Here is a 24,498-nt window from a genome sequence, read left to right on the forward strand (position 1 = left end):
TCAGTATGATCTCCGGTAATTTTTTTTTCTAACGAAATCATTGTTTTCATCACGTTTCATCACTTTCCATGCATAATCTTTGACATTTCAAGGTGCACATATAATTTCTTTTCGTTACATTCCATCTCCTATTCAAAGAAATGCGAAAAGAATGATACTTATAATAATTACTCCGTAATAATTGTTACTTACAACACGTAAATGCCGTAAAATTTTTATTTCGATAAAAATCACTCCTTTGTTCCCAGAGCCGCGTGTTATCATTCGTCTTGCATTTTTCGAACCGGATTTAAATCCGTACGACGCGTAGATTCTGTCATGAGAAAAACTTCGTTCTAGTTTTTCATCTGGAACGACGGAAAAAAAGGTGCTAGACTTCACGCTGATCAACGCCGTCTTCGTGCAAGTTCACGGAGAACGAGATTTATTGTTTCAGTAAACGTCGATATAATGTAAGGAAACGAAATGCACGTACTATCTTGCGATGTCAAGGAACGTATACGGAAAATGGCGAAAAATTTGATGGACGTTTCGCGTTATAATAATATTGCCGTAAATCATCCTTGTTTTAACGGTTTACACCGAGGCACCCTCCCGAAGAACGTCCTGTCAAAACTAACTGTTGCGCGAACGTTCGTTCGTTGCACAATCTTTGTCGCACGGTTACGGTATCGATGGGTAAATGGGGTGAGAGGAGGGGGAGAAGGGGGAAGCGTTGAATGACTGTAAGGGGGCCAGGCCGGTCGCCTTGATCCTGAAGCAATCGGTTGGGGCATCGCTCACCTCTGAACTGTGCGGCACCGGCCGAATGAAATTTCGACGCTCGGTGCGGCCGCTGTAAAATGGAAATTGGTAACCTGTCAGTGGGCCTAAATTATACTGCTTCCTGCTCCGTGGCCCGGACGCCTACGGGCCCACGTTCGATCCTCGGGAAACAATCGGCTACGGCGACTGAGGGATCGGGATCGGGCTGGAACAAACGCCCGAAGAAAATATACGACAACAACCGGCAACCGTCATTGTCGACGGAAAATTTTATGCATTTATTGGGTGCAGCTTCGCGTCTACACGATGCGAGGCTGAACGCGAGTATGCATCGCGCTATTCGAACGCAGGATCCGTGAGGCATCAATGAAAAGCGCGGCTGAACGATCAATCCGACTTGCAAAAATGTGATCGGACGAATCGAATTTGCTGAAACATCTGCATTCTAATTGGGATGGTCGACGGTGGCTCGACAACTATTCAGATAATGGAGCTACTACATAATCGCTTAATTCCCGCGTCCCGCACGCGGTTTCCGTTCGCGGCAGGAAAAATTTGAAAAACGCAATCGTTCCACTGGATCGCCGCCGATGCAGAAAAATCAGCCATGAAAAACTCAACAGCGAAATACTCTTGACACTGATTCATACCGGGAAACGTCCTCGCAGCCATCGGGATGATCGTCCGTCCGTTTCGCAACTTTTTCCCATCTCAGTTGCCACCCACAACAATTTTTGTTTGAATTCTGTCTTTCCGTACATGAATCGTCCATTAAGGAAATTGGGACCTTCGTTTCCCGTCTCTACAAATATCAATATTTCTTAATCCATTTCTTAATCCATCTCTTTCGCAGCTACGTTGTTCAGTCTGCGCATAATAATTTCTGTTCTTAATAATTTCTCTAATAAAAGGCGACCGTTTCTGTTTCTTGATTTTTTTCTTTCATTCCTAGATTTTGATAAAAAAAAGAAGAACCTTGTTTCGATTCGGATGAAATGATTTATTTATTTGTTGAACGGTTTAATTACCCTTAAAATTGCAGACTATAATACAAGCAATGATTTGATTACGTGGGAAGTTTTGAGAACTGCAGAAAAATTAATATGCTGCGCCTATAAAACTTTACAATTCTTCTATTTCTGTGGATACAATACTATTGACAATAAGGGGTGCGGTGAGTAGCCTCCCTCAAAATATGATGATGCCCAAGAGGGTGCATACTGTAAGGAGATTACTTTATTGCAAATTTTATGCATTTATCGCAAAAATGTGCAGGTGTCGTTCGAAGCAGCGGACAGATTAAAAGTATTTACGAACGTCAATATAGCAATTTTCGCTTATGGAACTCATAAAGGGTATTGTCAGACAGTTAGCTTCATCATAATCGCGACATCTATCCATTTACTTCTAAACTATTATACATTCAGAAGTATGTATTATGATTCGAATGTCCCGTTGCGTTCGGGACATTGGTGCGATATGCGAATGCGTGTGTGCGCGCCTAAGCGGCGATATTGTATGCCCCTTTGTGCTCTCCTTGTCGAAACTCTCGAGGTGCAAACACGTGTGAAAAGTTGTATAATTCTGTAAAGTGTATTTTTGCTCGACGCAGATAAATTCTTTAACCATCCCTCCAACAGAGGTAGGCAGAGGTTTATGTTTGCTTCCGATTTCTTGCAATTAATGCGACCGATCTTTTTTTCATTCATTTATTTGTCAAGGTCGCATCAAATATTACATTGGGTGACTCAACACTAGATTTATGGAGCACAAGAAACAGCTGTTTTATATTAGTTTATAAAAGTAAGACATTTATTCTGATTTTTAATAAGTGTTATTGTAACATTCGTCGTAAGTAACGTATAAATTGAACAAATAACTCAGAAATGTATCTTTACGATATGAATAATCGTAAATTAAGAGATTAGTGACCCGCCATTTAGTGACGGGTTCCGTAAATCTACAGAACCATAACCTCTGTTAAGATCTATGGTGAATCAATTGGCATGCACGATGATACAGTTATATTTTATCGTACAAATCTATAACTGCGACCGATTTTTATTTTGCCCAAAGATCCGCAGTCTAGTGATTACAAAGATACAATAAATTCTCCCTAATTGACGCTCAGATTGTACAGAAAAATGGACAATTTCGAAGGAAGAGATAGAAAGAAGAGATGAGCCATGCAGCTCATTTTTATGGTTCTCGACAATCGGTGACTATGAAAACAAGAAGGCTCGAACAATCGTATCCCCTTTCTTGAAATAACCCATTTCTGTGTACAATCCGAGCGTCGATTAGCGAGAATTTACTCAATTCGCAAAGTTCAGCGTCGCGGTTCGCAACAGAGGCGAGACCACGCCACGAAATCGAGGGCCGCATCGGCGAGCCACCCACCGCAGGGTTCTAGCCTGATAACCGCGTCTATCGTCGTAGCCGTGGCGGTGTTCGTCGTGATTATTGTCGGCGGCCGGATCGATTACTCCCACGCGTGTGCAGTCCTACGGTCCCGGCGACAGGCAGATTTACATTTCCGCGCAAAAATCGCTTTAATGACACCGCGCGGCGCAGCGAGAAGGTGCACGCAGTCGGCGAATCGAACCTTGAGGATGATCAAGTAATTTATGGTTCCCCTCTGGACCCCTTTGGCCCCCACCGCGGTCGGCTCTCTCGGTCGCACTATCGGCCGTTGTCGGCTCCTTTCTCCGTCTATCGTCCGGCGCGGCCTCTCTTGTGTGCGCGCTGCTCCTCTCGGTCTTCGCTGCTTCCTCTTCTGTCCCGGTGTGTATCTCTCAGTTAGACTTCGTAGAAGGACGCTACCCCTCCAAACGTCGAGAGCGGGATGCTGCCGAGGTGGGACGAGGCGAACCGAGTCGTTCACCTTTTATCCCAGTAACACGAAGTCGTAGCCGCGAGCGACGACGGGCGACAAACTACAAACTGCACGTTCTCGCGGTACATCTACACGACCGATGGCAGCAGGACTGTGCTTTATTTGTATCGGCCGATCAGATGCCGGCGTGTTTCACCGTTCCCTCCCCGGCCTCCTCTCCTTCCTTTTCTTTTTCATTCCACCACCTCCCTCTCCACCGCCTCCAACTTCTTCTTCGTCTTCTCGGCCCTCGTCGTATTCTTGTTACCACCGTCCGTTAGGCTCGTCTCTCTCTCTCCCCCGTTCCACCGTCGAAGCTGGAGGAGGAGAGGAGAAAGAGAGAGGGAGAGAGAGAGAGAGAGAAGGCTCGTAAAATTCGCTCGACGAATCGCCTGGCCCGGTCCACCGGGTCAAATTGATGCCTCCGACTTCCGAGGCCGAGTCTCCCGTCGATCTGCTCGGTCAAACGAGTTTGATTGATAACCTGGAACTCGCGCGGATACGCTCGGTCCGCGGACATTGTTGCTCCGCCTCGCCATCGGAAGCTCCTCAACCCTTTGTTTACACTTCCGCTAACAGGCTCGCGCTGCTGGAGAAAGCACCCCGGGTTCTTTCTCACCCGTCAACCAGGTTTTTCTGTTTTGCAACAGTTGGCATAGTGACGCACGGAGTAGACTCCCTCCACTTTCGGAAAAAAGATTGCTGTGATTTTTTTCAGAGTTTTATTGCAATCACCAAATTACTGCAATGTCTGAGTAATTTAACGTATGTATGTACAAACAATATTTAATTATTATTTATATTAAAATATATACCCCCATTTTCAAGTAAAAAACGAAAATACTGTAAATAGACGATCTTATTATATTATAAATAAAGAAAGTAATCATTGTGTTATTTTTTTCTTTAGCTTCCCACGTAATTCACAAAAATTCTGATATTTGGAGCATCCCTCGTGAGCATCCCTTGGAGCATCCCATTCGTCCCTTTTTCTAGTTTCAAAATGGCCCCGTCTGCATCTCATGCATTCATTTTGATTCCATTCCTCCAATGACGCGTCACTTTTGTGTAAAACTGGATCATTTCTGTTTCAGTCGAATGATCGTTCTAATTGTTTTCTAATTGTTTCTTCACGTTCTTCCCCCTTTCAATTGAAGCATTCTCATGTTTCTACATAGTTTTCTTATTATTCTTTATCTTAATCGTCTTCTAAATTATTTATAATGCTCGCAAGTAGCCTGCCTCGTTTTTCGACCATGTCAATTGAATTTATTTGTGGAATTAACCCTTTGCAATCGAGTGGTGACACTGAGACACCACTGAAATTGTTATTAATAATTTTTATATGGACAAAGTTTAGATTTAAAGAAATTGTTAAAAGTGATACTGTTGGTATTGGCCGCAAAACTCAATTTCATATGCATAAAATGCACTTTGTCATGTAAAATGGAAATACTATAAGCCAGAAAAATTATTTTAGATTCAGAGTTAAGATGGCTTCGAGTTCGCTGAAGGAATATTGTCCCTTTGGAAATCAAGCTATTTCCAACTTGAAAAGAAAACAAATTCGGTTTGAAGAAAACCGGATAGAAGGACGGAACAATTAACGTGGTCGAACTTTCCCTGATTAATACGATCGTTCTATCGCAGAATTACAGGAGAGATCGACCGCGTTTCTTTCCAACGCAAAATAGAAAATGAATGCATGCATACTATTGAAATTAAAATAGTATAAATAAACTCACTTATTTCTCAATTACTGTTAACAACATATATTACTGAAAAAAACTTTCACATCTGTCCGAAGCTTTAAACGCAATTTGCAAGATTAGGATACGATCTCGTGACAATTGCGACGCCTAAGCAATAAACAATTTAGCCTCTTTGTTTCGAGATACGTCAGCGAAGTTCCAGACTTTGCCTGGTCCCTCCCGCTGGCTGTAGTAAGCTGTAGTAAGCTAATAACTAACAAATGAATCTTGACAATTTGAATAACCATAAACTAAAAGATTAGTGGCCCGTCGTTTCGACGGGTCCCATAAATCTAGTGTCACAAACATCAAGATTTTCTCTCGGGCGTAGTTACGCTAAAGCGCACCGAAGCGTTAACAGTGATTAGTCGAACGTTCCGTGGGATCGTCGCGGTGACCTTAATCCGGTAAAGGGTTAACAATGTGCAGAAATTCGAAAGTAGCGAGGGAGAACGGATGTCGCGGATGACGGGGGTCCAGGTATCGGCGAGACCCGGACCGATATGGCATTGCCGGAGGTGGGACGACGGAAGGTAGGCCGTCTGGGGCCACCGGTCATTGTCTCCCGGTGCAAACGAGGAGCCACGTCCACGGGCCTGTTGTCTTAATGGGGCCAGAACGGTAACTGCTGTGGTGGGCCACACCCTTAATCCGCGGCGGCACTTAAGAATAGTTTGCGACGCGCAATAAACGCTTCGAACTATTCGCAAGAGCTACCGCGCCGATGCTTCCATGTTGTATTCAGCTGTTGTATTCGACGTCTCCGATAATACCTGAGCAGTCGGGGTCCCGGTCACCTTGATGCTGGCCAAACGACCAGGGGACTGGCCGCGCGGAAAGCCCCCGAAATGGCATCAGGTTTTCGGTATTATGCACGAAAAGCGTACCGGCGTGTTTACAGCTCTAAACGATCGCGTGAAATACCGCACCACGCCTTGACATCCCCGGCGCAGATTAAGAGAAAAAGATTGCTTCGCGACGGAGTCGTATATCATCGGTGCGAGAAACACGGTAGTCGAGGTGCCAATGCATTTCCGGGCCCGGTCTTAATCCTAATTATCCGAAAACCTACCGTAAGGTAAACCCAACCCTGTTTAAGAGCGACGACTTAATTGTCTAATAAAACAGGTCAAGTACCTTGTAAACAGTACAAATGGAACCTTCCGAGCAGTAATGGTGGTATATAAATAGTGTTCATTTAGAATTGGAAAGATTAAATTGTTAAACTTGTTCCGCAATAATGTGATTTATTCAGTCATTTCCCTCGAAGAAGTCTTGAAAGTTTGTAGCATAGTAAGATTGAAAGTTGGCCATTTTGACCGATAGATTTAATGATAAAGTGGAGAATATTATTATTATTATTATTATTATTATTATTATTATTATTATTATTATTATTATTATTGTTGTTGTTGTTGTTGTTGTTGTTGTTGTTGTTGTTGTTGTTGTTGTTGTTGTTGTTGTTGTTGTTGTTGTTAATATTATTTGTTTGCGGTCTGCTAGAATCTTTTAAATCGTTCTAATTAAACATAATACGGAAGAATAAACATCACAAAGTAGAAGATTTAATAACAAATACAGTGGAATTAGTAAAATGGCTCAGAATGTTTCGAGGAATTCAAATTGTTCAGCTGAACTCGTTTGCAGCTTTTGATGCAGCTTTGAGAATCCAACAAAGTTCTATTATAATTATGACTGTTTGCATAAGTGAATGGTTTGACTTTTTTCCCCGCTATCCTGCACGAATCAGTATTTCTGTAGAAAAATCAATTCATTATATTACACTTTCTAAATACTCTTACTTAGCTTCTAACAACGACAGCACTTTTAATTTCGCCTGGTTTGCTTCAAGACCCGATTCCATACATGTTGTCGCTTCTAGGACAGTATCAAGCAAGAAGAAACCTTTTTCATAATTTAAGATACTAATTATTATTATTATTTTCATAATTTAAAAATAGTCTTGTGTCAGCAAACACCCATGAAATATACCGAAATGAGATTATCGGGCACTTTAATTAAAAATCGCAAGTACGCGGGCGCCGTAAAGGTGCGCTTTTTCACGGACGATCGGCTGAAATATCGCGAGGAATCGTTGGACAATGGGGTGGCAGCCTCTCGGACGGAAATCGACACTAACTCGCCGCTTTTCCGGCATTTCTGACCGATTGCGTAAGCGTCCGGCCGCGCCGTCGATTCGAGATATAGAGCCTATTAGCTAACGAGCTTCCTTATCGGGAGGATTAGGGCTGGAACGAAGGGAAGTCGCAGAATTCCAGTTCGTAGGACGAACGTAGGATGCGGCCGGCCGCGGGCCCGCTAACCGCGCGATGATTTAATGCCGGTCGGAGTCTATTTTCGCGGCATTAGCATGGCGCGTGTCGCGAGACGATCGCGCGACGACGCGGTTCACGCTTCGATTTTGCAGCTCGCGCGATGCCCGGCGACTATCTACCAACTCCGAGCCAGCATTTCGATGAAAAAGAAAAAAAAAAGAATAAAAGGGAAGCAATCGACTCGTCGTCGTATAGTCGGCCGCGATTCGAATCGTCGGGTTGTGGTCGCGATAAAAAGCTGCGGACAATCGCCGGTGAAAAGCCAGAGGGGACAGGAAGCGAAAGAGACTGTCAAGTTCGGCGATAACGTCGCGTCCCGTGGGGCTGTGCGCGCCGGTCGCAAGACGATAACGACGGAATCGATTTTACACGAGGTCAATGAATTCGCTGTTCCGTTCCTTCCAGCAGAAGTCGCACCAGAGACCGTTCCGTTACCGTCGACGCTCGACAATGCAGAACTTCTGTCCCGACCTGCAACTTCGCCGACCGCTCCAGTTTCTCGACTCGTGTCTTCCGAAACGATGTTCATCCCCTAAGCAAGCTAATGGAGCTAGTTACCGTGGCCCGACCAATTTCTGTGCCTTTGGTTTATTTCCGCGGGCGTAATTAACATTGCATTCTCGTTTTTTCCCCGGTGCGTTCAACGTCGCATCGACTGCTTTGGTTATTAGCGACGATCCTTTGGAGACAATCATATTAGATTTTACTGTTCAGCTTAGATAGTTTCAAGACTAAAAGAATTTTCGACACATTCGCTCGCCGCTTTCTGAAATTACTGCGGAGAGTTGGTGCAGTATTTGGTTTAACGTCGAGCGAGGCGTACTCGATCTTGTTATTGAAAAACAAGCAAAATAAAAGAACGAAATGATGTAAAATAAAATATCAATGGCTAGTTGTGTCCGAAAACGGAGCAAAGACGCGGCGATTGGCCACCCCACGGCAAACGGTTCCGCCACCCTATCGCCGAAGCAGAACGCATCGAATCGCGCGGTTTCGTTGATAATCTCGCGACGAAACTGCATCGATGATGCTCGGAAATTCCGTCGGCCGTTTCGACACGGCGTCCCATGAATCACGGCGTTCCATGCGCAACAGTTTACGTGTCCCAGCGTGGCACAGTTCCGGCTGTTCCCCTTAGAAAACCGGCCGATGCCCGAGGGGGGAGCAGTCCAGGAACCGCGATCGCGTCCTTTTTTCTCGGTTTTCGGGGCCCCGGGCGTTTTTTTCGCCGATCCCCCTCGACTCGATTAAATAATCTCGTCTCCCCCGTGGTCGTCGTCCAATCGAGACCCGAAATGTTCTGCTCGAACCCCGGGAGGAGCGTCCACACGGCCACGGAAGAGAAGAGGCCGTCTCTCTTACTCTCTCTCTCTCTTTCTCTCTTTCTCTCTTTCTCTCTTTCTCTCTTTCTCTCTTTTTCTCTCTCTTTCTCTCTCTCTCTCTCTCTCTCTCTCTCTCTCTCTCTCACTTTGTGCTTCTCTCTTTCCCGTTCCCTTCCCCAAGTGACCAACGAATCCCGCTTTCCTCCCCACGTAGTGGGCCCCCGGGACAGCGGGCTCGTGGGGGTTGGGCCCCGTCCGGACGATATATCGGGGGAAATTTTCCGAAAGCTTGATCGGAGTGCCGATTGCCGGTGTAGCCGGTGGCGTCGACCAATCAGCGTCGCCCCCGGTCGAGCAAGTGGGGGCCAGCCGAGACTTAAGCGAGGCCACTCGCCGTGGAGCTGTCAGAGCTCTGTGGGGCACGGTCACGCACACAGCAGCCGGTCGTTTTTCGGGTTTCTCGTATCGTTTGCGTTTCCGTAGAGCACTCGTCTCGCATCGCTCGTTCCCGGAGCGATATCCAGAGGGAGAGAGAGAGAGGCAGAGAGAGAGAGAGAGAGAGAGGCAGAGAGAACGAGAGAAAGGACGAAAGACGGAGAAGAAGAGCCGGTCTTTTTCGAGCCGCTCCGAAAGTGCGTGTGCACAAACCAGAGAGCCGATCCGCTTCGCGTGATTTTCGGCTGCTAGACGGAGACGGGCGCAGAGACAGAACGCGTGTACACGCTTTTGTGAAACGTCGCCGGGACTGCTGGGGAGTGTGCCACCAGAGAGTGAAGACGTCGAGGACAGGGTTCGCCGATTGACCGACCAGTAGAGGAAGAAGCGTTCATTCCTTCACCCGGGAGCAAAGATATGGCTCGTCAGTTGGACCCGACCGGGCTTTACTGAGCTGAGAACGCATCCGTTTCCCAGAACGCCTCCGACCGGAAGAGCCTCCGGTTCCTCGTCTAACCTCTGCTCCGCTGAATCAATCATGGACATCATGGCTGGATTGGACCCCACCGGGCTCTACTGAGAGTTAATCCGGTGCCGCCAGTGACAACGGGCGTCGTTCGCATTATTATCTCATCGTTAATCCGTACTGCGACAACAACCGGCGCAAAAACATGGCTGGACTCGACCCGACCGGTCAGTACTGAAGTGTGGAGGTAGGTCGAGGCGAAGAGGAGTCCGGAAGAGGACGAGGAAGTAATCGACGAGCCGAGATACGTCAAGGTCGCGACATGGCTGCCACCACGGGCCTCGATCCCACCGGACAGTATTGAAGAGAGCCTCTTCTCCGAGAGGTTCTCCCGAGACACACGGGGAGAGAGAGAGAGGAGAGCACCAGGGGCGTAAGAGAGGAGAGAGAGAGAAGAGAGAACCTGAGGAACGTCGTGGTCGCCGCGACCAGCAGCCGCATGATGGGACGAGTGAGGGGACGGGAGGAGACCTCGTCCTCCAATTTGAGGAGATCGGAATGGAGCATCCACATACGGAAGGGAAGACATAATCAGCCGTTCTCGTTGGACGAGACTCATCAATGAACCGCACGACGACTGTCACTGCCTGCAACTGAGAGGTGAGTCCGTTAATTACCCATCGCCGCCGCTCGTATTTATAGAGCGGCTCCCTTGCCCGCGCCACTCCGCGTCGTTGCGCCTCTACACTTACTTATCGATCGCGGGATTCTGCTCGGCTTATCGTCCGTTCTACCAGCGACAAGTTTGTTACCGCCCGCGATTTTTCCCATCGGCGGATGCGCGGAACAGGTTCAAACCACCTGTGTTACCTTTCCTGCGTCTCCGATTCGCGGCCCCCACCTCCCCCCCTATTCAACTAGATTCTCTTCTTCCGACCGAATCTTTGATAATCCGACCGCGATCGTTCCATCGAGGATTCTCGGCATGGTCGTCGTGCATCGACCGGTCATTCGGAACGACACTTTGGCGAATTGATAGGCCGTGACTTTTACAGTGAACTCGAATCCTCTCTGCCGGATCCCAGCTGTGATTCTAGCTGTCCTGCTCTAGTGGGACCACGATTTTCTCCGGCCAGAGGAAGTTCGGTTCAGGGCGACTAGAAATTAGGCTGTCGAAGGGTCGAGCTCGCGATCCGCTCGCGACTCCTCGCGACTCCTCGCGATCCGCTCGCGACTACTCGAACTTCTCTGTTTCGGCGGTGGAGCCCTCTCCGCACCCTCTGTCCCCCGCGTCGTGCTCGCCTCCACCTCTACCATCCACGGCTGCTACCAGCCGTGCTCTCTTGCGTCGCTCCAGGTTGCAAAAGAAGGGAGGATTCCTCTTCGAAGATTCGCTGACCCGCGCGTGACCGACCACTCAAAAAGAGGAGAGAGGGAGCCGGTTAAAAACGAACTCTCTCGCGGACGGGATAGGGTACCGCGGGGCGAAGGGGGACAGAGCTGTCTGATCTCTTGACGTTACGTCACGCGGCCGAATCCTGCCCCGCGCGCTCGCGAGCGCGCTCGCGTTTCCCGGCACGAAAATTTTCGGGATCCTTCGATCCGATCGAGAGGCGTATTTTGATCCAGGTGGATCGAGGCGGAACGGGTCTTACCCGTTTTCCGCAGGTTTTCTTCGCCGCGGTCGCGACCGAGAACGTTCACCTCGGCGGGACAGCCTTCTTGACAACCTCGGTCGCTGCTGTCGCGAGTAATTAGGGGAATTTTGAATGGTTAGTACCGGTTGATGCCTGTTTGCCCTCTTGTTAGTCTCTGGTGACACTCTGGTTCAGAGCGAGCTCTCGCCGGCCGGGAAGATAATAGACAGGCTAGACTGTGAAATGACAAAGACAGGTAGCGTTCGTAGGACGTTGGTAACGGTTGGATTAATGGTAGTAGGCTCGCGTGATCGAAATCGTTCATTTCAGGCCTCTTGTTTTGGAGTCGCTTGCTGAAATCGTAAGGTTGCTCTCTTTTAACGAAATGGTAGGAATCTATTGGGTGAGCGAAAAAGTATTTTCGGTTGGCACGCATAGAGAGCGTTGTAATTGTTGCTTCAGAACCGAAATTATTTTCTTGCCAAGCCAATACATCGATCGAAATCAATATACACAGTTAGGAAAATTGTTTACGATTCGTGGCAACTCGGACATCGATCGTCGGCAGTGCGAATATCGAAACGAAGATTGAAATTTTCGAGTGCAAAAATGTACTAACCGGTTAACTGTTGCGGCCTCGTTGAAAAGTGTGCACCTAAATGTGTCGCAAAAGCAATGGGTGACAAGTATTCAAAAAGAAATTGTAATTTAAGCAATAAATTTTCAGGCGTGACGAGTATACTGCCTTCCACAGTTAAATTGTCCTAACATTTCTGATCATCCAAGAAATGAAGCTTTGAATTAATAAAATCATTTTTAAATAAACGAAGACAACTAAATGGAAGTACATTTGGAACTCTAAGAAGTATACAAAATTTTCCAGCTTTCCTTAGATAAAACGTACGCGACGTTCCAAATATTTTTAAATATTCTCTAATGTGGCAAATTAGTAGATAAGATATTTAAACTGAGAACGGCAATGTATTCGTCACAATAAAAGATATTGTCAATTATTGATGATGAGAACACTGGTCAAAAACAGCTAACTGGTTAACACGTAAATTTACGTTTTTCCATTGCGACTTCCTAGATTTACGTTTCTGCTCGAATTTTTATTACGCTGCGTTAGTTTTACACTATTTATGCATTTTGGGATTTTTTATCTCGCTACACTGCGGCGGCTACTAGACATACGAATAAAAAACTTTGTAAAATTTGATCAAAAATAGTGTCGATTTAATAAAACAGCAACGCTTTAAAACCATACGTACATGTTTATTTAATTCTCTCGAAACATGCCCGGAAACCGAGAAAGACGAAGAACAAGAAAAAACAACTCGTCCGTTAAGGTTACTTAACGTTATATTTTATTAAGAAAGTCGATACTGTCCAAACTGATAAGTTCAAGTGAACATTATCAGGATAACCTTCGGCAGTGGATAATTTATCACTTCGTTGATTCGACTAATTTTCGTCGGGTCTAGAAAATCGCCGAGAGAAAAATGTAGCCGCATCCAGCATTAGCCGCGGCTAATTTGATTCTGGGACGGGTCGGATTAGGTAATTTCGGGGCTAGGTTAATTAGCATCGGGGGGGATCGATGGTCAAAGATCGAAGAGTGGCAGTAGAGGGTGTACCGTTGCACTTGCCGGTCGCCGGGGGCTTTCGCAAAGTCACGAAATTAGTCTCGGTTTCATGGGAAAGACAAGACCCCGATAGTGAGTATAAGCCGAGGAGGCCTCGTCCGACTCCTCACATGGCCGAGTTCATTGACACCAGCTGAGTTTTGGGCATTCACCGTCCCGGTCGCGCGCGCGCTCCCGACGATCGTGCCCTCTTCGTCAGGAATAAGCGATCGTTCGTTCGTTCGTTCCTCCGTGCGCTCGCTCGGCTGGCCTCTGAGCCCGGCCACCGTGCGCGCGTTCCTCTTACCGAACCTCTCCGCGGACCGATCCGACCGGAAAAATCGTGAAAACCCCCCTTTCGAAGACATTCCGCGTCTCGAGACGCACCGCCCGAAAGAATTCCGGGAAAACGGCCGCGCGTCGCCCCCGGCGAACCTCGCCGCGGACCGATCCGACCGGAAAAATCGTGGAAACCCGCGTCGAAAGCATTCCGCGTCCTGCTGTCCGAGCAAGAAAGAATTCACGAAAACCGTGCACGTAACGCGGAGCGAATCCCTCGAACGCGGACTTTTATTTGGTCAATTATTTTTATCGCCGCGTTCCCGGCGTGTCCGCCTGTTCCTCGCTAATCGATATTCATCCGGCGTGTGTTTAGCAAAAGCCAGCGAACACGCGAGAGAACCCATAGAAATCCGCGAGCGGGCACCGAGTGATTTACGAGCGTCCGCTCGCGGATTCGCGGGCCACGAGCCGCGATCTTATTACGAAAATGATGGAAATACGACAGACCCCGCCAGAGAATGCATCCTCCTCGTGCGCACCGTTCTGCAGATGAGAGGACGCCGAGAGGGAAAAAGGGAGAGAGCGAGAGAAAGAGAGAGAAAGAGAGAGAGAGAGAGAGCAGGATTACGCGTGACCTAGGACAACATCCCGCGCGACCTGCATGCCAATCGTTTCTCTCTTGCTCTCCCGCGTGTATATTCGCACATTCCTTCTTCCCTCTCCTCCGCGAGCCTCTCTACTCTCTTTGTTCCTCCTCGTGGCAGAACAAACGCTCGGTCTCTGTCCCCGACGCGTCGCAATTTTAATAATGCCCCGCGCAATTTGCCCGCGATGGAAATTCAACGAGAAGTTCGCGACGCTCGAGCGGATCGAAAAACGCGCGCGGATCCGCTCGATGACGCATCATCCTCTGCTCGGCTCGCCGGCTTCAGGCGCCGCTCCACGCCGCGCCGCGATGCTATCGTGGCAGCTCGCGGATTTTGGCAGGCAGGCATCTGAACCCGCCGATGCAGCTCGCATAACAATCGCGCCCCCGGATTTGAATTTTGGTTACGTGCTCGGACACCGACCGATTCCGCTCTCCTCCGTCCTCGGCCTACGTGGTCGTCTACCTGTGTGCATGTACACACACGGGCGTGCGCGCGCGCGCGGGCGCTCGCTCGCGCGATCCCGCGCCGACGAAAAACTAAGGCTTGACTTTATTTGGCTCGGCCGGAGCCGCGTCGGACTCTCTGATCGGACGCCGATCCTTTCGGGGGCCACGACCTATCATCCTCCTTTTTGCGATTTAATTGCTGCTACTTTGTCCACCCGGAGCTCCCGGAAATTTATCTCCGCGGGTTGCTTCGCAGTAATTGGATTTTTGCCGGTCCTTCTTGCCCCGTAACCTAATTGCTGATGCAATTATGTTAGAGACTGGCCAGATTCTTGGTTGCAGAAAAGACTCATTTATGGGGCCCGATTTCTGCCGATCTCATCGGCGGATTCGATTTCTGTTTAATTTGCGAGGCAGGCAAATAAGCGAGTTCGTCGTTTCGCGATACATTCGGCGATGCGTTTTTACGGCCGTCCGGTCTACGGTGCAGTGATGCGGATACGTTTCTCTATGTCGTTTCTAGATACAGTAATGTCTCCCTTACTGACGTTCAGGTTGTTCACAAAAATGGACAATTTTGGAAAAGGAGATACGATCGTTCGAGCCTTGTGGCTCGTTTTTTATGGTTATCGATTGTCAACAACTATAAAAACGAGTTGCAAGGCTCGAATAATCGTACCTTCTCTTCCCAAATTGTCCACTTTTTGCACAATCTGAGCGTCAGTAAGGGAGACATTACTGTACTCGAAGTGAAAGACAGACCTCGTAAAAATTCCATTAGATCATTCCTATTGTTATGCTCCGCGTTTTCGTGTACGCTCGAAATGCACAAAATCCACAGTCTATTAATCAGGCTGGTTTATTATCTAGATGGAAAGCTTCGAACGTCGAGCGAGAGAATAAAGTTAGTAGACCGTGGAACTTCGTTGAAACAATTTCCCAAAAGAGACAGGCGCATGCAAGTGCGCTACATTAGCGTTTCGACCGATGCATTGTGTATTTCAACTCTTGCTACCTAATCTACACACATTATCAAATCCTTCGAACGCTGAAACGGACAAGCGAAATTTCGTAAAATTAATTTCCAGAATACATAGACATTACGCTTTGCCTCGTTATAAATGCACCGAATCGATGCATTCGGATAAATCGAGCAAAATTGTTCCCCGATGTACGAAAATCTCGAAGTGGAAACATTCATTTGACTTCGAGTTTCGAATTCGTTTACATGTGTGATTTGTAAACCATTTAGTGCAACAAAAGATATTAAAAATTATACAAAAATTATACGTTCTACAAGAATTACGCGGAACCTTCGGTGCAACAAAAGATATTAAAAATTATACAAAAATTCTACAATCTACGAAGATTACGTGAACCTTTGATGGAATAGAAGGTATTAAAGATTATACAAAAATTATACATTCTACAAAAATTACACGAAACCTTCAGTGTAACAGAAGATATAAAAAATTATACAAAAATTACACCGAGCCTTCGGTACAACAAAAGATATTAAAAATTATACAAAAATTCTACAATCTACGAAGATTACGTGAACCTTTGATGGAATAGAAGGTATTAAAGATTATACAAAAATTATACATTCTACAAAAATTACACGAAACCTTCAGTGTAACAGAAGATATAAAAAATTATACAAAAATTACACCGAGCCTTCGGTACAACAAAAGATATTAAAAATTATACAAAAATTCTACAAAAATAACACGGAATCTTCGGTGTAACAAAAGATATTAAAAATTATACAAAAATTCTACAAACATTACACGGAACCTTCGGTGCAACAAAAGATATTAAAAATTATACAAAAATTACGCGGAACTCGTATAGAACCATCACAGAATCGTAACAGTTGTAAAGCGTTGCATTTAAATTCCGAGAGTGTACGAAAACGGTTCAGTGATCCGCATAATTTAATCTAATCTCGATCTCTCGTTGAAATTGTACCACGCGCCCCGGAAGAGAATGAATTGAATCGCGAGCAGACAGACGGTGGAAAAAAAATCACGTCCCCACCCGGAAATCCAGCGGAAACGGTTTCCTCAAAGCGTGAACAGTTTCTAACTGAATTTCGATCACCCGGTAGCCGGTCGATGCTATTTTTCCACGCGGAAACGCAGGCCGTTCCGATTTTTCCTCGGCGTATCTGGTCGCGCGATCGTCGTCGGTTCGAGTGTCGCTCGCAAGGCCGCGGAACGGTGCATAGTGAGTCTCTTAGAATATCGGACCGGTAAACGGCGAAGCCCGGAGCGTCGGCCCCGTCTCTTCCGGTCTGATGATAATCCCGCTCCGCGATTTGCCAACAGCGATTTTCCGCGCTGGCGTTATTGTTCGCTCCGATAAAAACGCGACGGCGCGCGACGTCGTCCTTGGACGGCGTTGTCGCGTTTCCAATCGATGTCAGCAGCTTCGATCGTTCTATCAAACGACTATGTTGCAGCTTTGCGCGCCGATTTTTTCGAATCCGCGCGACTCGGTGTCGTTTTTGCGCTCCCATGAGCTCAGCCACGTTTTCCGCCTCGCCCCGCCCCTTCCCGCCCCGCCCTGCTCCGCTACGCTCCGCCGTGCCGCGCCGCCGTGCAACCTGTTCAGTTACATTGTGACATAAGTTGCAGTGATAACGGTCTAACGAACACCGAGCGCAATTAATAACTCACGGCGATTATTAAATCGCGATAATCATGCGGAACAGCGAGCGGAGAGACCCTCCGGGCGCTGGAGGCCTGCGTTCCTCGCGACGGCCGCGTTCGAACCATTTCCCAGCGCTCCTTTTTCTCGCTCGATCCTCTTCCACTCTCCTCGGCATCCTCTTCATCGGGTGCACGCTGTCGCTATTAATGGATGCAACGGATCGACTATTTCACACCAATCGATGCTTCATCCATTTGATCTGATATTCTCGAAAGCAGGCGTCGTCAATCTTAGCCGACTGTTCGCCAAAATCGACCAACACGTCGCTGTTAAGAAGACGTCTCAATGTTATTTTCATTATAAATCAGTCTTTCAGCGAATAATAAAACAAATTTTATCGCGAAAATAATCACAATATCCTTTCACAAACTTTAACCGTTTGAGTCCCAATGGGGTTATTCAGAAAACACGGTCGAAAAGTGGCGAACAGCGTAATAGCGCTTGTCTTAATTGATTGCGAAGAGAACCAAGCGGCGCGATAGCGTTCGTCAAATTTGACAAACAAAACAAAAAGAAAAAAAAATGAAAAAAGCAGCTGTGCGATGTACGTGCGTCACTAAAGTTTGATCGCGACACAAGATCTGAACAGCGCGATCGCGCTCCTTGGAACTCACATCATAAATAAATTCTAATAAATCAATAGATATTAATGATAAACGGTTAAACATGCAAGTTCGAAATTCTAATTTTAATGATTGCAGAAACAAATGTAATTGTCAAATCATTAAATAAGCCGTTTAATTTGAAAGTGGCATAAGTCACTTTACCGTAATGAAAACTGGTGATTTTTTAATGTTTATACGAAATTATTTATACTGAGAAATATATCAGTATACTGAGATAACAAATACAAGTAAATCTTCTCGAAAGTTAGCATCCATATCTTTAAATGTGATAAAACGCAAACCCTTAAATATATCGACTTAAAAACAAAGTGACTTATGCCACTTTCAAAATAAACGGTTCAATTGGATAGTTGGTGACCTGCGGGTCATAGGTCGCCGACGCCTACTATAAAGGATCCTCTAAAATAGCGGCGATTGTCATTCGAAACGAGCATCGTCTGAAATAGTCCTTGATCTGTTCGGCGCTACACTCATCTTTCCCTGCTCCTACTTTTCCCTTCGTTTATCCCCCCCCCCCTCTCTCTCTCTCTCTCTCTCGGGCTGGTCGAGATTCGGAGGTTCGTTCACCTCTCCCTCGTACAGCATGCTCGGTTAGGCTGGTTCCCGTGCGTGGTCGCCGCGCTGGTCTAGAATAAAGCGGCCGTAGAGGAGGCCGCATCCTAGCCGTGGATCCGTGGGCTAACCAGAATCGAATTCGACATTCCACGGATTCCCTCTGAAGCCGGCGCGTCAGTGTTTCCTTGCACTTCGTCCCCCGGCAGCCTCGAAAAGTCCTGCGGCGACGAGCCTGCCCGCGCCACTGCTCTCAGCCGCCACACCGGCTGTCCTTGTACCACTACGATTCCGTTTGCCTCGATTATGATCCGTTCACGGGACGATTACGTCAAATCGCGCTCGGGTACTGTTGTGCGACTGATGCCAGCAGCCAAAGGTTATCACAGGATCGGACCCGTTCGCCCGACCCCTTCGCTTCCCCCCTGATTTTTCTCGCCCGCGAACGTCTCGTGCTCGTCTGCGAGCCTTCGACACTCTAACCGTGTCCTCCTGGATTGAAAGGAGTTCGATCGATCTGCGATTTAGGGCAAACGATGTGTCTGCTCCTTGACCCGACGATGACTAGCGGAGACCATCTCTCTATTGCGACAAGCTCAGGAATCCGACGAGATTGCACTTTTTGCTCGATTAGTAAATATAGACTACGCTGCAACGGATCTACGTTTTTACCGTCGTCATTCATGATTTTCTTCCATTCGCAAAGAAGATGTATCGAATGATCTCAAGAATCCTGTAGAGCAGTAGATAGGCGAATCGATCGGTCAAAGACGGCGAGCATCGTCGCCGGCACTCGTCCAATCGGCTTTCCACGTTAACCAGGCCTCCCACTCTGCGATGAGACCAGGATCCGCAAGGATCATCCCTGGAAAGTGATCCGACGCGTCGTGGAATCCTCTGTGAACCGCATGCGGCGACCTTTCGACTAGCCAGGTCGGCTATTCGCGGCGAAAACGGCGGCTCGTTGGTAGAAGCGTTTGAAAAGGCCAATATCGCCGTCGCGGCGTATCTGGTGACTCTGCCAAGGGGTAAATGGGCCAGGGCCGTCGCGGTGGTTGTCGTAGTGCGGTCGCGAGGCTCTCTAACACGAATTTCCCTCGGATCGGGCCTCGGGCCTCTCGGGTCCCGATCGCGGCCCGATCGCGGCGCGGCGCGTCGGCGACGTTCACAATCGGCTTCGCGCCGTCGCCGCTCGCCTAGACGAACGATATCGCGATTACAGCCAGGCAATCATCATCGGCCGGCATCTCGGGATGTGTTCGATGCATCGAAGGTCTGGCCAGACAAGCGGCATAATGCCAACCAGTGGCATTTACGCCGGTAATACCACCTTTGCCTCGGCTCTGCGGCTGTCTCTCTTTCTCTCTCTCTGTTTTTCCTTCCCTCTCTTTCACTCTCTTTCTCTCTCTCTCTCTCTCTCTCTCTCTCTCTCTCTCTCGCTGTCTTTCGAATCGTTTCTCGCCTCGTCTCTCCCTCCGTGTCTCTGTCCGTCGCGAGCCGCGGAGACTCTTTACCCGCAGCCCTCTCTTTAGCTACCTTCCACGCCGAGTCTCTCTATCCAACTCGCAGTCGTAGTCTCGATCTTTCCCCCTTTCCCTTCTCCCGGCTCGCATCGAGAGACCCGAGGTGCACGGGTCTCGAGCAGCAGCTTCTTTAGCGTTCCATTACCGAGACCGCGGCCCCGTGGAATGCCTCGGGTCTCTCGCAACACCTACGGTCCCGCGGCGGACCATCGGCCTTCCACGGCGATGATCCGGGGCCTACGTAGCCGCGCGTCTTTTCCCCGGGTTTCGAGACGGTAATTAGACCAGGCCGGTCGCCGGCAATTGATCGTCTGGCTCGTCCGAGATTCCTCGAGATTAAGTGTCGTGCCGGACAGCCGATCGCCGGAGCCGGATACCATCGCGACACACTTCGATCACCGACGACTCGTCATGCAATCTTCGCGTAACAAGTCCCAATTAGCCATTCAGGAAGCCGGATAGGCGCGATCCCCGGTGACCAAGCATCCGCCGCAGTCTCTCCAAGAGACTGCCGTATTATTCTTACGCGGCGCAGCTTCTTCGCCCGGTCGCTGTAGTTTAGACCCGTGTTTGGTCTCGATTCGAGCGAGCCGCTTGTTTACCATTCCACGGCGGACGCATAATAAACGAGAGAGGCCCTCCGGTATTTCCTCCACGAGCCAGTAAAATCCTCCTACCTAATTGTACGTGACCGAACACCGTAGCCGTTCTCTAGCCATCCGCGCTTCCACGAAACCCTACGCCTGACCTCGCCGCCGGTGGACACTTCGTTGGACGTTGGCTGGGTCAGGTTTAGGGGTGGACTGGTTCGTTCGCGGAGGAATCTGGTGGCTCTAGTCCCCGCGACGAGGTTCGAACGATGCCGAAGAAGTGGAGAACTGTCTAGGTTTTTAGCAAACTTCAGGAACGAGATCTCTGCACCAGAGTCGACCGGGTCCGGATTTGGTCTTTGATGGGCGCGAGCTAGGATACGCGAATGCAGACGAGATGAAGGCTTAGCAGACTATTAAGTCGCGTCAAAAGTAACTTCCGAAGCAGCTAGGTAGAATCTATTGTTCGTATCTGCGATAAACGAGCCGTTGTTTTCACTGAATCGATAAAGGTTTAAAATAAATGGAACGAAAGGGTGAAGAAAAATAACTAAAAATAAACGAAATAAATGTCTGATAGACAGAAGTTATTTATGGACTCGACCTAATAGATTCTCGGTAGATAGGAACGCGAGGATCAGGACCTCCAGCGCGTGTGGAGATTGGGAGAGTCGAGGGTTCCGAGGCTGTGCGACGAAGCCGATCGCCCACGTTTCGAGACCCGCGAGCTGTTACCTCTATTGTCCCCGAGTGTACACGAAGAGAGCAAGCTTTCTGTAAGTCGGCAGACTCGTTGCCAACGACAGCCCGATTTCCTAGTGGCCGTTCGATCCTCCGGTGGTTGTGCCAGGTGATCGCATGGCGTTGGTGACCTATGGTGGCGTAGAAGTGGCAGCGTGTCGCCAGGAGAGCTGGTGGTGGTGAGCGGCTCGCCTTGACGAGAAAATCACGTGGCCGCGGGAAATGACTTGTTATATAAACTAATGATTATCCCGGTACTCGCGCACTGCCGTGTGTCTATGCGCGAAACGTGTCCGCCGCGGGTTGGTCCGGGTGCCTAAGACTTCTCGCGAGCGGACTCTCGCGAGCCTCGTTATCGTTCCTCTCGCCGATAACGCTGCCGGATAACGGATAACGCCCCCGAGACCGACGATCTAATAATAATGTGCGCGAGGACAGGCCGCGATCCTTCAGCCCGAGCAGGAAATTCACCGGCCGGGCCCAAGGAGATCGAGATGTCACGTTGGAACGCGAGATTCATCGCCGCGACCCGCGTATTATGTACTTCCTCGCGCTCGAATACGCAAACAGCTTGACGTATATCGCCGGCAACGGAACGCGGTCTGCTACCGGCTGGGACCTCTGGTCGTTTGCCTATGCCCAGGCCACCTTGGCGTTGCCAGCTCCTCCCGTTCGCCGGGCGCTTTCGGTGGCCGAGGATGGCTCGCGAGAGGATGGATGGTGAATGGGGGATAGATCGGTCGTCGATCGGATACGCTGATCGACAGCCGCAGATGGAACGTCGATTACGTACAAATTGTTCGCCTGTCCGGCTTCGTTATGCCGTGATTTCAAGAGGGAGAGAGAGAGAGAGAGAGAGAGAGAGAGAGAGAGAGAGAGAGGCGCCGCCGTATACTCGCGCCTTCGCGCGTTTATTATCTCATTAACCAAGGATGAAATTTAATCGTGCCCAATTAAGATTTTATTCTGCCCGGGACTTCTCGCCGGTTTCATAAATTTCCGAGCATTCCAGCTCCTCTAAATTGGTCTGCGAAAGATCCATTTGCATAATCTGATGGCTGCTCTAGAGCTTCATTCGTAGCAGCAGACTCTAATTTGATCCGGCGTTGTCTCTTTTATTTTGAAGAACGGGGACGAGCCTGCCGGATCAGCATGGGAAGCGCCGGCTCTTCCAAAGCGAACGTTGCGAATCGATCTTTCGCGGTCGTACTATCTCTTTCGGAAATCATAATTTTTGCGGGCTTTTCGGTTGGCGAGCGGATTTCCGCGCGGTGTTGCATATTTTTGCAACATTTCTGCTAGCCGAAAGAGCTCGTTCCGAAGACAGCTACCTTGAAGTAGCTGCGTCGAAGAACAAGAAACATGCGCACGCTGTTTACACAGCGGTCTCTCGAACCAAGAGAAATGTATACAGTGTTTACAAAACTTTCGACCGCGATCGGCCGAATGTGGCAATTCTGCTTAAAGGCTCTCTAGCTCAACCGGTTGAATGTTTTTGACGAGTGTGCTCGTCGCAACGCAAAATATTGTCATTTCTTCGTGACCAGAATCCAGTAGTCTCCCTTACTGACGCTCAGATTGTCCACTAGAATGGATAATGTAGGAAGCGGAGATTATTCGAGCCGTGCAGCTCGTTTTTATAATTGCGGACAATTTATAACTATAAAAATAAACCGCAAGGCTCGAATCTCCTCTTCCCTAATTGTTCATTTTTGTGGCCAATCTGGCCGCCAATTAGAGAGACATTACTGTACAAAGACAGCTGATTGGTTAAGAAGCATATATACTTCGTTATTTTTTACTAAATCATATATACATTTCACAAAAGTGTTGCACTTAGATAAAATACAAAGAAAATCAAACGTATACAGTATAATTACATTAATTTCTACACACTTTCCAAAGAGATTGCAACTGTCGATCGATATGATTAAGAACGACTATGATTAAGAACAGAGCAGAATGTGCACACCGTTTTTTAAAACACTTCGGAACAATTAGCCGAGGAGGTGTTAATGTTATCGAACGACCCTCCGCGAAGCTATTTGCAGTGGACACTCTTCGGGTACCGTTCCAGCATTCGGTGGGCCACCGGTCACTAGAAAGTCGTCAACTATAGTCGCATTAGAACCGTGCCAGAGACGTAGGCGATGGAGAACGGTGTCGCCGATTAGCGCGATCATAGGCGTCAAAGAGTCCGCTCGAATCTGGGCCAGTGAAATGCAATCGTGTTCGGCGGCTAGGCGAGGGGCCCGCGGGAAAATCGGTGGCCGCGGTTCTAGAACGGTCGAGATATCGGGTAGGCCATGGAAGTAGGTCAACGTCGTGTGGGCAACACGGAGAACCAAGTTCAGGGGCGAACTGCAGCGCCGTGCCTGGAGCACGGTCTCTCCCGGTGGCTTAGGTTAGGTATCTCTGTCGTTCCTCCTCCGACTCGCTGAACTCCCTCACAAAAGAGAGTAGCATCGCGGAGCCGCGATCTCGACGGTGCAACAGAGACAGGAGCCGGTCTAACGGAGCTCTCCGGTCTGCCTAGTTTTATTTTTCCGCTGGTCCCAAGCGTGGCCATTCGTTCCGTTCCTCCCTGGGACCCTCCCTCACACGGTCGCGCCCGGTGCATCCGGATGCACTTACACACACACAGAAACATACACACCATTCGAGTGCGCTGGGAGATCGCCCGCCGGATAGCCCCCTCTCGTTTCACCGATCTAGAAATGCTTTCACTCGATTCGTGTTTTTGAACTTGGCCCTGAACCTTCCCTACCAGGAAAGTGCAAGTGATGATCTACGCTTTACTTTCCCCTCGCCGCGTCGTCGTCCTCGTCGTCGTCGTCGACCTGGAACGTTCTCCACGAATATATATGTATATATATACCGAGTACCGATCTTCGATTCGTAGAGTCTGCTCGATCGAACTTTAACGCGACGTTGTATTCGCTTAAGCCTTGCATCATCCTCGTCAATAATTGCACAGAACGTGCGCCTGTCTTTGCCTGATGCTTCAAATCGGCAAGTTGTGTGGATCGTTTGTAGTTACATATTTTGAATCCCAATCGAAAGCAATGTACTTTCGAATAAAAATAGAGCAGAATCAGACATGGCGGAATACCGAGAAGTAGAAATTGATTGTATCATTCTACTCTATCGAGCAAGCTGAT

This window comes from Megalopta genalis, chromosome 15 (genome assembly GCF_051020955.1).
Source record: "Megalopta genalis isolate 19385.01 chromosome 15, iyMegGena1_principal, whole genome shotgun sequence".
Taxonomy (NCBI): Eukaryota; Metazoa; Arthropoda; class Insecta; order Hymenoptera; family Halictidae; genus Megalopta; species Megalopta genalis.